The 13,897-nt window shown below is 44.4% G+C and overlaps 1 long non-coding RNA gene across 2 annotated transcripts; it reads right to left on the bottom strand.

Annotated features, from left to right (window-relative positions):
- Positions 1-4,616: 4,616 nt before the first annotated feature.
- LOC128080932 (uncharacterized) lies at positions 4,617-12,809 on the bottom strand. 2 transcript variants are annotated; one of them, XR_008206927.1, is made up of 4 exons: positions 12,709-12,809; positions 12,230-12,395; positions 7,945-8,137; positions 4,617-5,125 (listed from the first exon to the last, which is right to left on the bottom strand). It is a non-coding gene; the product is annotated as an uncharacterized LOC128080932 (long non-coding RNA). The 2 variants fall into 2 exon arrangements; XR_008206928.1 differs by lacking the exon at positions 4,617-5,125 and adding an exon at positions 6,502-6,566.
- Between the last annotated feature and the right edge of the window lie 1,088 nt (positions 12,810-13,897).

The following is a 13,897-nucleotide window of genomic DNA, read 5'->3' as shown; positions in this document are numbered from 1 at the left end:
ACGGTGAGTAGTCGTACTTCCAACCAAACACTGTAATCACCTGTGGTGAGTTTGACTGACCTTTACATTGGGCAGAGAAACCATGCTACCCGCAAGACATCACTGACGAGAGGTTTTCCAGCATCCCTGCCCACAGTCCTGACAGCTGTCAGTGCCCTGGGTTGGGTTTGCACTGTAACATTTCCCACTGGGAGACATCTCAGACACCAGCCTCAAAGACGCTCAATTCTTGATTCCTCAGCAGATTCTGAGCAGCCAGCACAGCCAGAAGAGGAAATGAGGGCAGAGGAGTGAGGATCTGACCTTGTATTTCTGCCTCCTTTCCAAGATTAAGCCATTTCCTTATAAGAGACAACACACCCTGCAGTCCAAATATTAGCCGTCGCCATTTCAGGCAATGCCATCATTAGCCAACTCATTCCCAGCATGCATTTCTATGTACTCTATTTCATGACATTTTAACATTGAAACTACCCATTTGTGGGACTAGTCCTTCACTTGTATACCCAGCACAGAAGGCAAGCCCTGAAGGTCACCACTGAGCTCTGAGCACTAGAGCTAGACAACATCAAACTGCAGGTGCAAGTCAAAGTCACAGCAATGCTGCACCACTGCTTGGGTTCCACGTGGCAGGACAAAGGTAGAGTGACACCAAGATTGCTTTTAAGGGCTAAAAAATTCACGTTCTTCCTCTTCAAAGATTTTCCACTCTCATCTCACCACCAAAGCAGAAATGGGGGCCACGTTGTGCAAAATATTTCCTTCAACCAGGCTGAAGACAAATCCTTTGGAAATCCCAACTTAGTCCAAGGAACGGGGGTTACTCTAAGATAGTGACTGTGTGCACTCCAAACCCCATCCTTACTGCCTGTGCCCCTTGCTTCACCTGGTACTTTGTGATGGGTTATGCTAACATACACGAAATTTAATTTCCGCTTATTAACCCACAGGAGGCTATTACTGTTTTCAAAGACATTACATTGCTTCCAATTAGTGCTGCCCTTTGGTTTATGGTATGTTGTTTTTCTTGAAAACCTTTGAACCAGGTTGTACATGAGCTGAAGGGCATTCTGGGGCTGTTAATAAAGATTAACTCTTTTGAGCAAATACATGCTCTGATTCATTTGTGAGGATTATGTTGTTGCAAAGAAAGGGGATTTGAGAAAATGTTAGCAGCCTCTTTGCTTTCCCTTTCATTTTCTCAAGATGTTTTTTTATGCCTTATCTGGGAATCCTTTTTTCCAGCCTTTCCAAAGGTGTCTCTCTTTTAATTTCCACAGCAGTATAGTCACCATGTTGTCCGCAGAAGCAACAACTGCTCTGCTTCTCCAGAGGAGGGCTTTGGGTGACTCTGCCCAACCTCTCTGGAAAACGTGTAGAGAATAAAGGAATTTTGAGATACCAGGAGAAAGGAAAGGAGCGTTTCTGTAACTCAGAAGCATTTACATACAGATGTTTTTGACTGCCTTGTTACATCTTAACTCCCACTGCTCATCTTTCTCCATGCTACCATGAAATTTTATCACTTTAAGTTAGCTTTAGTCTTTCTGCTTGCCTGGTATCATTTACTCACCTCTTTACTTTCACATTACAAATACAAAGTCAATTATGTCCTCAGCATATGTATTTTTTGCTCCGATTGGCTTTTAGCTTACCGTCATTATACTTCTATCATGGTGCCAAAGGCTGCAACTTCCCATGTTCGTTTCTTCCAATGTGGTTTTGTTTTCTAATTATAGCTTCTTAGTGAAGGGCTTTGAAGGCCAGAAAGGCACGGCCTACAAGATTTCATTACAATTCAAGAGCGCCCACACTTCACCAACTCAAATCCAAGATGACATCTACATGCTCAGCAATTGCGTGTCAGCATACACTTGGGTCATACTCATTCCCAATGGAAGTGGATGCTTCATTTTCTACCTGTTTGTAGGTGCTTGTTTAACCTACTGCCCCAGGCTAGCACTCCTCCCGAAACTGGCCTGTAAAGCAACAAACTTGCACTTATCTGGTTTCAGTATGGCCATATATCTGCAAGGACACGCAGCCAGCAATATGGTTGCAACCTTGGTGGGTCTGCGGACATTTGTTGTGAGAAGCAGCTGGGGAACAATCAAAGTAATTGCTCAGGGCCAGCGTACGTGTTTCTAATGAGTCTCGTTGCAAAGGGACTTTTTCAGTGTCTGCATTATTTACACAGGACACACTATCAGTAAAAAGCCTTCTTATCTCTCCTGTATTTGTTTCTCTATCTTTCAGCAACTCTCAAATTATGTCTTTTTTTTTTTTTAATTTTTATTTTTATAGCTTGTTTCCTCTTTAGCGATATTATCATGGAGTCAATAAAAGTGCTTTCCTTCTACATCTGGTCAAGGAAAGATTTTGCTGGGTACACGAGTCATATTTTTGAAAATGCCTCCGAGTGAATATAAAAAGCTGTTGGAAGCAATTGAGTTTACTGTTGCCTTATGTACTGTCATTAATTAGGAAATAAAGCAAACGGCATTTTATATCACTTGTAATCAAAATGTTACGGTCTTCACGCAAAGTCTTCCAAGTGCTGAGCCTGAAAACAGACTCTGTTCTTGTAAGGATGTCTTAAAATTCATGGCCCAAGTTTTCAGCCTGACAAAGCGCTGTGCTGGGAGGAAGAATGAGGACAGCTGTGCTGGTGGGGCACACAGGCAGGATGACAACATGAGATGGTACCTGGGCAGCCAAGTGGCTGCTGTGATCTGTGAACCAGCTGAGCTGCAGCTCATCACCTGCCTCCCATTCTTGGCTACCACGAGACACTGAACCTCAGCCATCATTCCTTCCTTCTGCTTTAGTTTAAATTAATGTTTCTACCTCCAGAATCTATTTTTATAGAGCTCAAAGTTTTCCTGATTGCCTTTCAAGCCTTCCAGTTCAAATCATCAAGCAGTATAAAATGTAAATCATGGAATCATTAAGTCTGGAAAAGACCACTAAGATCACCAAACCCAATCACCGACCCACCCCCACCACACCCACTAACCGTGTCCCTCCATGTCAAATAATAAAGCAGAATTTCATCAGCAAGCCCTTTTTTTTCCACAACCTTAACATTAGATGCCTTTGTCAACTCCATTAGGACCATATCTGCCCTTTCCGGAGCTTGAATGCTTTCATATATTTGGCTCTATATGAACAAACTGGTGGAGCAAACATATTAGTAGATCATTTGCCATGTACATGATTCAGATACCCAGACATGTACAAAACCCAGGCAGGGATTAACCACGTCTGACAGCACCGATGTGACTCCAGTTCTATGTATGTATAAGCGATAATGAACTAAAGGCCCTGTTTGTCTTCAAATAACACACCAAAAATGATTAATTATTTGGAGGGGTATGATTAATAATCACAATATTATATACTCTACCATAATGGAACGCTGCTCTCTTCTCGCTTTGTTCCTCTAATCTCTGAGAAGCAAATATCCACAGGGCGTTACCAGCAGGGCTGGAGGGAGACTGCAGTCGGTCACAGTTTATAAGGAGAACTTCTTTCCCATTGTGATTTTGTTCCCCTGGGATATATAGAAAACCTCTTTGGAAAACGCACATAGTTGCTAAAGGATTAAGGAGATCTACAGGAGAAAAAGCAAAGGGCTCTAGTTGCAGATTGCAGCATGTTCCTGTTAAATTCAAAGGCAAAGTTTGCATTGGTGCAAGAATGGATCCTCACTGAGTTTTTTTAAAAATTATTACATTATTGGATAAAAATCATGCTTTGTCACAGAAACGCATAAAGAAAGAAGAAACGCTCAACCTCCTATTTGCTTTTTATCTCCCTGCTGCTGTAATGCAAACCACCCTTCGGAGCGCCGACCGAAGCAGCAGCGTCGGTACCGGGGCCGCTGCCCTCGTCCTGCCGGGCGCACAGCACTCACGGCAGAGTCAGCAGAGGGAGCAGCAGCCTCAAGTCTCCTTCGCCCTCTAAGGAGCAGCCTGAGGAGAGGCTTCCAGACCAGCCAGGCATAAACTGGAGGGCTGAAGGCAAAGGCAGGACTTGCGTGATGCCGTGAACCAGAAAGCCAAGCAGCAGCTGGTGCCCGAGATATTTCCTATGTGACGCTGATCACAGCTTTATCCTCCACACCATCCACTTCTAAGTGAAACAACAAACTGGAGAAGGTCTAAAATCCCCACTTGCAGTCAGTGCCATTATAATACAGCATTTGCTCCTATTACACAGTGGCCCCAGAACATGCAGCACCCTAGGAGGGCACTGGAACGATGCCTGCATCAAGCCCATACATTGCTAAGTGACAGCGCTTTCTTCTCCTCATTGAAAAAAACTAGGCCCATTTTTTTTCCCCCCAACCCTTACAGATTCTGAGATTACATATATAGCTTTGCCATCCTCCCATTTTAAAAATATTACAGACAAATTCCTGGTTTTGCCTATTTTTAGTTACTATCGTCCACTGACATTTCAGTGGGCAGTACTGACTTGACTTGGATATACATATACCATATATATGTATGTGTGTATACATACACACACATACATATATACATAGATCTTGCGGAGGCTTGGAAAGGTGTTGCTTGGTCATTTCCTGCTGAAAAACAAGTTGTGATTGCATTTGTGCATTTCAGTGCATGAATTAGAGCCCAAGGGATGCTGCTGCACTTCCTCAGGATCCCACTGTCTTCACTGTGTTCTCCCCCAGGTACCCTTGGGCTCAGAGGAAGCAAGAAGGTAATTATAATGTTTGCATGGGAACCAGCTCTGGATAGCAGAGGTCCCAACACAAAGCTGCTTTTTTCTTATCACTGTGTTTTCTCCTTCAGTTGACTGCCACTTTTCTCCTTCCTCAGAGGAGACTTGATTTGGATGCACACAGGTAACATTCAAGTGGAAGCAGAGTCCCAGTCCCTAGGATACTTCTGGTCAGACAACATCAATTTCTGATGGAAGCTCTTGTACAGAATTGTGGCAGAGCCTTCTCATCCATCCAACTAAGCGAACTGCTTTCACCATGACCTCTTGGTTCAGTTCTGCCTTTGGAACTCTTCACGTTGGCCACTGATGGACACAGTAAATGGAGACATGACATCCTCTAATGTCAAACTCTTCGTCATGTCAGAAGAACCTAAGAATGTAGAGGGAGGTTGTTCTTCCAGACTGGTCCAGGAGCGTTGCGTAGCTAAAGCTAGGAAAGCTGGGAACTCTTTGGGCTTTAGCTGCCCTCGCAGTAACTTCTGAAATACAGAGCCAGGCAGGTCTCAATACCAGCCTTGCCTTCACCACTATCTGACTCACACTGAGGACCACCTTCCCTTCCCCACAGCCTCACAAATGCCCTCTACCCTCACCCGCAATCCTTGCCAGCCTTGACATTTGCACACACGCTCCTGTGACTGACCTCAGTGAAGTTGGAGTCTGATGCAGAAGGGAAAATATTCCCTTCACTTGACATACCTACGTGTCAAAATGAAACAGGCTCGTACTGGGGAAAAACCTTGTTGTTATCAGTGTGACATTGTGGAGGCTCGCGATCATAATCCAATATTAGCGTGCGATAGGGATCCCACTGGCAGTGCCGGGGGACAGATGGGACCTTGGGGGTGACCTCTGCCTGGCTCACAGGGCTGCCTCTACCTGCTGTGTGGCCCAAGCACACCTCTGCTCCAACACAGGTATTTGGGATTTTGAGAGGAGTCCAGGACTCCTCCTCTGTCCTCTGCCTTGTGGAAAGTGCTCAGAAGAGGCTCTCTGGGGCTCCTCAATACCCTAAAGTCTTCCTTATAACAGGAAGGCCACCTCTTCTTCCACGCATCCACTCTTCAGTTCCATTCCTCTCTTCCGGCACACTCACATCTGGGTTTCTGCTCTCACGCCTGCTTGAGTTTTCAGGGACCTCATATTTTTAGTTCAGTACTTCCATATATCCTGTAATAACCATTATTTGCAGTTTATTCTGCCAATCCCAGCTTCCACATGGCACAAAGTAGTGTCTCTGGGAGAACAGGGCACTCTCACTGCTCTCCTCTTTGGGTGCAGAACAAGGAGCAGCAAGCCCAGTAACTCTCCCTGCAGGCACACCTCAGAGCTCATCCTGCTTTAGTACATCTGGATTCATGGCTGGATTCACCCCTCCAAACCCATAGCCTTTATCCAAGACACTGAGCCAGCAGTGCAGTCACCTGGTGCTCCATCTCATGTTGCTGGGCAAGCATGATCCAAGCTCTTAGCCATGGAGACAACTGATTCCTTTTTGAAGCACAGGTTTAGACAATAACAAAACTAGAAGCTGGATCTCCAAGAAAAAAAATAAAATCAAATATTCCAAGGCCAATAAGAATTTATGAGAATCCAGCAAAGTTGAACAAATCAGAGTGGATTGGGCATAACTCCTCCATGGGTAATGCCTCCATCCTCCACCCAGGCTGCAGATAACCATAGTCCTTGGCTCAAAGGTCATTGGCTAACATAGAACCTGGCCCAAGACCCTGCTTCTGAACACAGACATCAGAAAGCAGCAGTAGGCTTTTCATAGCCACTCTCCTCCAGCCAGGAGTGAGTTTTGGTACCTGAACATGGAGCCAAAGGACAGAAGCCTTCATTGAGTCTCACTGAATACGAAAGTAAGCCCTATTTGCTCACCTTGCAACCAAATCCTTGCAACATGACAGACCCAAAGGGACTCCACGATCTTTTCTCTTTCCATAAATAAAACAATACCTGTCAAAAGGTTGTGCTCAGACATGGACCTGAAGAATCCTGTGCCAAGTGATGAGCTTATGAACAAGCCACATGCCTGCAGGAGAGCTGTAGCCAAATTCTGCAGGCACCCTGACATGAGCCCCATACCAGATCAATAGGATGCACACATGTTCCTAAAGGAGCATTAGTCCCTGCCCTATAAGCATCCCTGTATGGGAGATCCCTGCTGAGAGCATCCATTTATAACTGTGTCAGTGGAGCTCCTCCTCAGCGCTGAGTGCGGAAAAGCTCTTTACACCATAAATTGTATTTAAAGGCTCTTTCAAGAAGACAAGCAAATTTAAGAGGGCAGTTAGCTTCTGGCACTTAGATGCATAACTTTATTTGAGTATTCAATTTCCTCCTTCATTCATAAAGTAAACATCTGAGTTATCTGAAAGTGACTGTATACTTACGCAGTGTTTTCTTAAAAGAGTCAATAGGAGCAAGGCGACATAAAATGCTTCAGAGAGCATGACACAGGAAAACACAAGCCTTTAAATTATACACATTCAGGAAACGGTTGAATTCAGCGTTTTAGATGGAAAGGTTAAAATGTTTGTGCTGAATTGTATTAAATCTTTCACCAGTAAATCCTGTAGGAAGCAGAACATTTGAAGGAGCCTACTTATTCCCAGTGTCTAGGAAAGACTCCCAGAGTTTCAAAGGAAAATGCCCATTAATCTCACTGGACAAGTGCAATCTAATAAAAGCTGTTGTTAAATTAAGGCAACATTGTTACTAATTGTTTTCCAAATTTAGTTTATTTTCCTCCCCAACTAAATCCTGTACTGAGATGGAGGACCTTCGTTAAATTACTTCTTTTAGAGAGAAAGACTACTGTACAGAGGATTGGATTCCCACTTGTTAGGGAATAGTTTTACGTGCAAAAAAAGAAATATCCCATGGAGGCAGATGTGTATGTAGATTAGGTTTTAGATATTGGGCACCACCATCCTGATATCAGTACCCTCCAGGCCCTTATGTAGCAAGTGAAGTTCCCATTGCTTTGGGAGCACAGAAGGGGCAGGGCAGGTTTGCAGATTGGTTTCTATCAGCATGACTACCCCGTGCTGATGTCCCTTCCAGTCGGACTCAATGATCCTTAAGATCTTTTCCACCCTGAGCTATTCTGTTCTATGATTCTGTGCCTGCTGGCCAACCCCACCAGCCAGTTGCAATTCTGAAACACAAGCCAAGCTTTACCTCCATGACAAAATCCAGAGACCAAGAGCTGGGGCCACTGCTGCCACTGACCTCTCATTCAATCTTTGGCATGTCCTGTTGCCTCACTGCAGCTCAGCTCCATCACCAGCAAAACACACACATGACAGATGACCATCCACATCAGGATTATACCAAAAAGCATCCAGATCACCACAGGCTCAGGGAACCAAGCCTGGAAGTCAGAAATTAAACATTTTACCAGTTTCATAGCACAGACTTGCCAAACAGCCTTATTTTCTTTGGATTTCTGGGTCATTCTGCATTTATACTCAGCAGCACTATGTATATGACAATGAAACCCTAAGTCCTAACACAGAAACTTCCAGCTGCAATGCTGATGACTTCATCCCAAAATGTTTATCATTTGACCTTTTCCTCTGCAAGAAATCCCCAAATGGGACTTTTGAACCTGGTTCCAGGTATACCAAATAGCCAAACTATCTTACAGCTGTGTGTGATGAAACCATCCCACTGCCAGATCTGCCCAGATGGTTGATTTTTTAAATATTAAAAATTATATTTTAAAAAATATTTTTAATGCTGACGTTGTGCCTCATTTTGGACAAAGTTTCCCTAGGGAAGGGAAGAATGTGATCTGGGAGAAGGGCTGTGCATTCACAGCCTCTATTCAAATCACATCTGAATTAACACCTGATCTCAATGGAGGACTGAAAGTGTCTGGCTGGAATCTTTTTATTTCTATTTATTTTTAATTTAGAACTTCAGGAGTCTGGAGAGCCTGAAAGATTGAAGCGCTGAAACGTGTGAGCTTCTGTGGTCACTCAGACTTGGCTGGGAAGGGAAACTCTCTGCTTTCTTACAAAACAAACCAAAAGCAAAACAAACCACTTTTCCTGGTGAGACTTTCATTCAATTCCACAGACTCAGGAAGCTTCGAGATAAGGCTCCGCTTCGAGGACATGCTCAGAACTGCCCGAAGCCTAAACCCAAGCTGGCAATTAGCAGGAACGCAGCATGCTTAATGAATCAACACATTTAGGCAGCCTGACCCAGCATAGAAAAATAACCTAAATGTTCATGGTGTTTTCTACAGTCCATTGTACACCTCAAAAACAGGCATTGGTGGTTGATATAAAAGCGTGTCAGTCTTCCGAGAAACCTCCCAAGGAAGTCCCCAGGTTTCCTGGTTAAGCAGCACTATGGAATTATCAGGTATGGCTTTTTTATTAAAAAAATTATAAATCCACTACTGGATCCAGTGGGAAATTCAAGCATTCACATACTCCGCTAAAAAGCTTATAAGCCTCAAATCAGATTCTGGTTTTGTTTAGATTTGGTTTCTGATGAAGAGATAAGCAAATTCCAAACCAATTTCCTACAAAGCATGGGTCAATCCCCAGCTTGTTTTCCTCTGAAAAAAAAAAATAATAAAAAAAATAAAAACTGAATTTCAGTGCAAGAGTAGACGAACAGTTATTTTAATTGGAAAACACAAATGCTATTATGGTTTTGGCTTTTGCCTCCTGAAATGCAGTAGGGCTCGATTGCCATTTATTCAGGCTGCCTTTAAAAAAGAAACTCTGTCCCCAGTGACCTCGCTCAGCACACTCCAGATGTAACTGATTTTGTGGTTATGTTACAAGGCCTATTGACACTACAAATGATTGGTGATGCACAAACCAAGCCAGAAGGGAAAAGCAAACCAGAAAGGGAAAAACCAGGAAGTCTCTTCATTTTAAAGCAACTACTCACTTCAAAAAGAAAAATCAAGATAGAACACTCCAGGCAAGCAAGGAAACTTTCCAAAACCTGGAGGTGCTGAGGACATCTCAAAGCAGTTAGGGATGCCTCCAGCCTTCCTGGGTGCCATGCCCAAAACCAGAAACGCAATGCTTTCCCCTTTATGATCCAGATGCAGTAAAGCCTCCATGGAAGGAGGCAAAACACGTCAAGCACTGCCTCCGTCAGCACCCAAGTGCTGCTTGCGCTTTCCCAACCACAGGACCTCAAGGTGATGGAACAGAGGCAGCTCTTCTCTCCCTGAGCTCATGGCCATTCACCCTGCTGGAGAGACACCAACTCCAAAAAAAAAAGAAAAAAAAAAGGTGTCCAGAGAAAGAAAACAAGCTGGGGACAAGAGCTGCATTTGCATCTAAAGATAAGGGCAAGAGCAATGTCAAAGTCAGTAGCCTCAGAGCAGAGCCCGTCCAAGGCAGCATCCTGCTATTACAGCTTGCTGCTTGGAAATGAGTTATCCATTATTAATATTTCAAGTTGATAAATTCTTTCTAATCATATTTTAATATGAGGCATAGCCACATGATTTAAAAGCAAAGCTCAAGACAATGTCAATCACTCCTGGGCGTGGAGCAATGGAGCAAAACCCACCACAGGAATACTGATGAGACCAAGTTTCTGCAGGGATGGAGAATTAGGGAGCAGCTTTCCTGGGACCTCATCTTTCTCCAATATATCATATGACTTTTCTATGCTGCAGAGCTGTCTTTAACACCAAAGGTACCTTTTCTCTGAATGTAGAGCACAGAGCGAAGCTGGCAAGTGAGGCTTAGCTCACCAAACCTGTCACGTGGACACAGGACTGGATTTGGAGCAATCTTTGGGATGCACCAAGAGAAATAGATTCAAGAACAGTTTCCTCTTCTCTTTTTATCATGGGATTCTGCATCTTAGCACACAGGAAGGATTTGCTCCTGCAGAAAGCCCTAACTTTGGAGCACCAGTAACCCCAAATGAAAGTGGTGAAATGTCAGTTGCTATTGGCTGACACTGACTTGCTGATGGAGGAGTGGCAGCCTGTATTTTTCCCTTGTAACAGTAGAAGGCAATGCCAATGTGTTCAGCTATACCTGAATACCAAGTGAATCCCAAGTGGACCTGAAGCTCCTGCCTTATCAGATGTATTTTATGTAACAATACAGATATCATAATGATGTATGTATGTATTTTTCTGAGGACACAGTATGTTTTAAACAACATAAAACACAGAAAAGAATATCTTGACCCTCCTGGTGAATTTATACAGAGAGAGAAGGGCGCATAAACACTATTATTATCCCCAAACACCCACCATTAGCCATCACCCTCATTATCTTTCCACTCATGCTTAATGCTGATCATTAATTGGGTCAAAGCTGTCAAGGTCAGGCTCAGAACTGGCAGTCACCCAGCAGTCCCAGTCCATACCATCCCATAGTGGTGACAGAGCACTCCCACAGAGCAAACAAAGGTGAATCTGAGTAAACTCCCTCCCCAAAAGGCCACTTCACTGTGCCCTTTGAGCAGCAGCTTCCCTGCTTCGCATTTATCCCTGCAGATCTTTATATACACAGAACTTCTACTCTAGCCTCCATTGCTCTCAAAGTAAATGATTAACACAGCCAGCTTCACCTCGCCGCTCCCCTTAGTCCTGCTCCAGCACACAGGGATGGTTTCCCCAACACAATTCCCTGCCCTGCTCACAGGGGCCATAGCACTAAGAGGAGCCTGAGCGCTGCACTGCAGCCAGATGTTAACTGTAGGCTCCTGCAGCTAAATGCCCATCATTTCCATTCATTCCACAAGTCAGAGCTATTCTCCTTTATTACAAGCAAAGAGTGAACAGATGGGAAGGATAATACCAACACCTGAAGTAATAGCAACATTAGGGCCCCATACTGCATCCATCTGTGCCCACCTCTCGTTCAGACTCTAGGCAGTCCCACATTAAGGAAAATGCAAGCAGAGGTGGAATGGGGGATCAGAGTTACCAGGAAATGCAAACAGCAACCTGATAACAAGGTAAGAGATGGAGGTGGGACAAAGATTCAATGCCAGCAAAGGAGATGGCCCTGAAGGCAGTTCAAGCCCTGATACTATCAAACACAGTAGTCAGTCTTCTCTCAGCCACATTTAATGATGCAGTGGAACTGTTCACAGTAAAAGTTTCTTTGAATTCCAATAACAATGCATTTCCCAATAATAGTAAAGACAGCCTGCAAGAGCAGGAAAATGGCTGGTTAATGCCTATATTCCCAGCATCATTAGGGCACTGGGGGTTGAGCTGCTTGGGCCTTTTTTTTTTTTTCCCTCCAGTTTTGACCATAGAAACAGTTGACCACTGGTCCCCTCCTTTCTTCTCAACACAGTTCACTTCCATGGCACATTAACTCTGGTGGTACTGTTGGATAGAAGTTTTACTACTGGAAAGCTGAGGTTTTGGAAAAAACAGCAATGTATGAGGACATCAGGCTATGGGGATATGCTCCCTGTAACAAAAGCCTTTCTGGTATGTGGTGCTTCTCACCAAGTTTCCCCTAGAGGAGCTTCCTGGAAGCACTTTGAAGATGTCACTGTTCCTCATTAAGTGGCTTTTGGGTTATTCGGTGTAAATTCATACTGAAAAAGAGAGGTTTTTGGGAACACCGCCTCCTGGCACCCCCAGCCACAAAGCCGTATCTGAGAAGGACCACCTGAGGGGATGAAAGGAGAAGAGCTGTTTGATTGTGCATACAATAGTGAGATTGAATATTCAGCTCTGTGTTAACTGCAATAGATGTAAGAAGCACAGATAGTTGATTACTGCAGCACATGGACCAGGAGAGCAACACAGGCTGTTTTCCTGAGTTATACACCACAACTTTGCAATAAAAAGAATGGGAGAAAAACAGGGAGAAAGACTGAGAAGCATCAGTAATTCATCTCCCTGTGCCACAAAGAGCTCCCAGAGCACTCAACACCCACAGGACACCAAACCCCCTTCAACACCAATAGGCATTGCTGTACCTGGCTCACAGCCTTGCTTCCACCTTCTTCCCAGGAAAACACTCTTGGAGTCACACAGCTCACCACAAAACAGCCAAATATCAACAGCACAAAGGGAAAAGGTGTGCCTTCATCCTTATAACCTTAATGGGCTCACACCTCAGCTGGTGTAGATCAGCCTAATCATGGATGGGTGCACGTCTGCACCTGGGCTCAGGTGTGCCCTTCAGGTTGTGCAGAGGAGCAGCCAGAGCTCACCTCCCTGCAGCTGAGCAGTGTTTGTTATTCAGACAGAACCACACAAGTTGTGCTGAAAACTTCTTTGCCCAAAAAGTGATGTTTCTCTTCAATACAGAAGTGGTGCTTTATCAGAGAGTCCACAGCTTTGGGGTTCCCCTTAGAAATTAAACCACAACTTTCAATTCTCCATGCAGAAATAAAAAAATATTTTTTTTTCTTGAAAGCAACTGCTTGGGTGAGTGCTGATTTTATTGTGCTATTAATATGATCATAAACAGGAATGGAGTGTTCATAGGCTCAAGTGCTTCATTACTCACTTGCTGACTTGGTAAAAATCACTGTGGCATTGGTATAAAGTGCAAAATGGAACAGATCATTGTAGTCAGGTTGTAAAATCATCTGGGCAGGTGACCTTTGAACAAAAGCAATTGATAGCTCCGAGGCAGCTGTACAACAACAGTAAAGATAATTATTGTCCACAAGCCACCAAACCTGTAGAAGAGCAAATACACACGTGCCTGCGAATGAGTGAGCACCAGCAGGAGGGAGAAAGGTTCGTGGAGGAGAAATAAAAGTCAATCTCCAGACTAATCTACTAATCAGCCTTGTTTGGAGCTTTGTGGGCAGGGATGAGGTGGGTCACAACACGTGGCAGTGGCAGCCTGGTGGGGAGAAGAGGGCAGCTTCCTTGCAGGGGGTCCCATGGGTATCCCAACACCACCAGGTCAGCTGCAGGTCCTGTTCTCTCAGCCCTTGGTTTTGGGGCCAGTCTGCTCATCCTGAATGTTCAAACTCCTAGAGAGGCTGAGCAGGGTAGTGGGAGCAGGTCTGGGCACACAGCGTGAGCTGAGAAGACCCCAAGTTTCCCATGTGTTTTTTGTTCTTTCTGTCCCACGGGGCTGTACAGGCAGGGCTGACTTTCTGTTAGGGGCAGAAAACTGCTCCTGCCTGAGGGATGAGAGCAAAAGAT

Source organism: Tympanuchus pallidicinctus, unplaced genomic scaffold, assembly GCF_026119805.1.
Source record: "Tympanuchus pallidicinctus isolate F22 unplaced genomic scaffold, pur_lepc_1.0 scaffold20, whole genome shotgun sequence".
NCBI lineage: Eukaryota > Metazoa > Chordata > Aves > Galliformes > Phasianidae > Tympanuchus > Tympanuchus pallidicinctus.
Note: the sequence above shows the minus strand (reverse complement) of the source record. Positions and strands in the feature narration are given on the sequence as shown.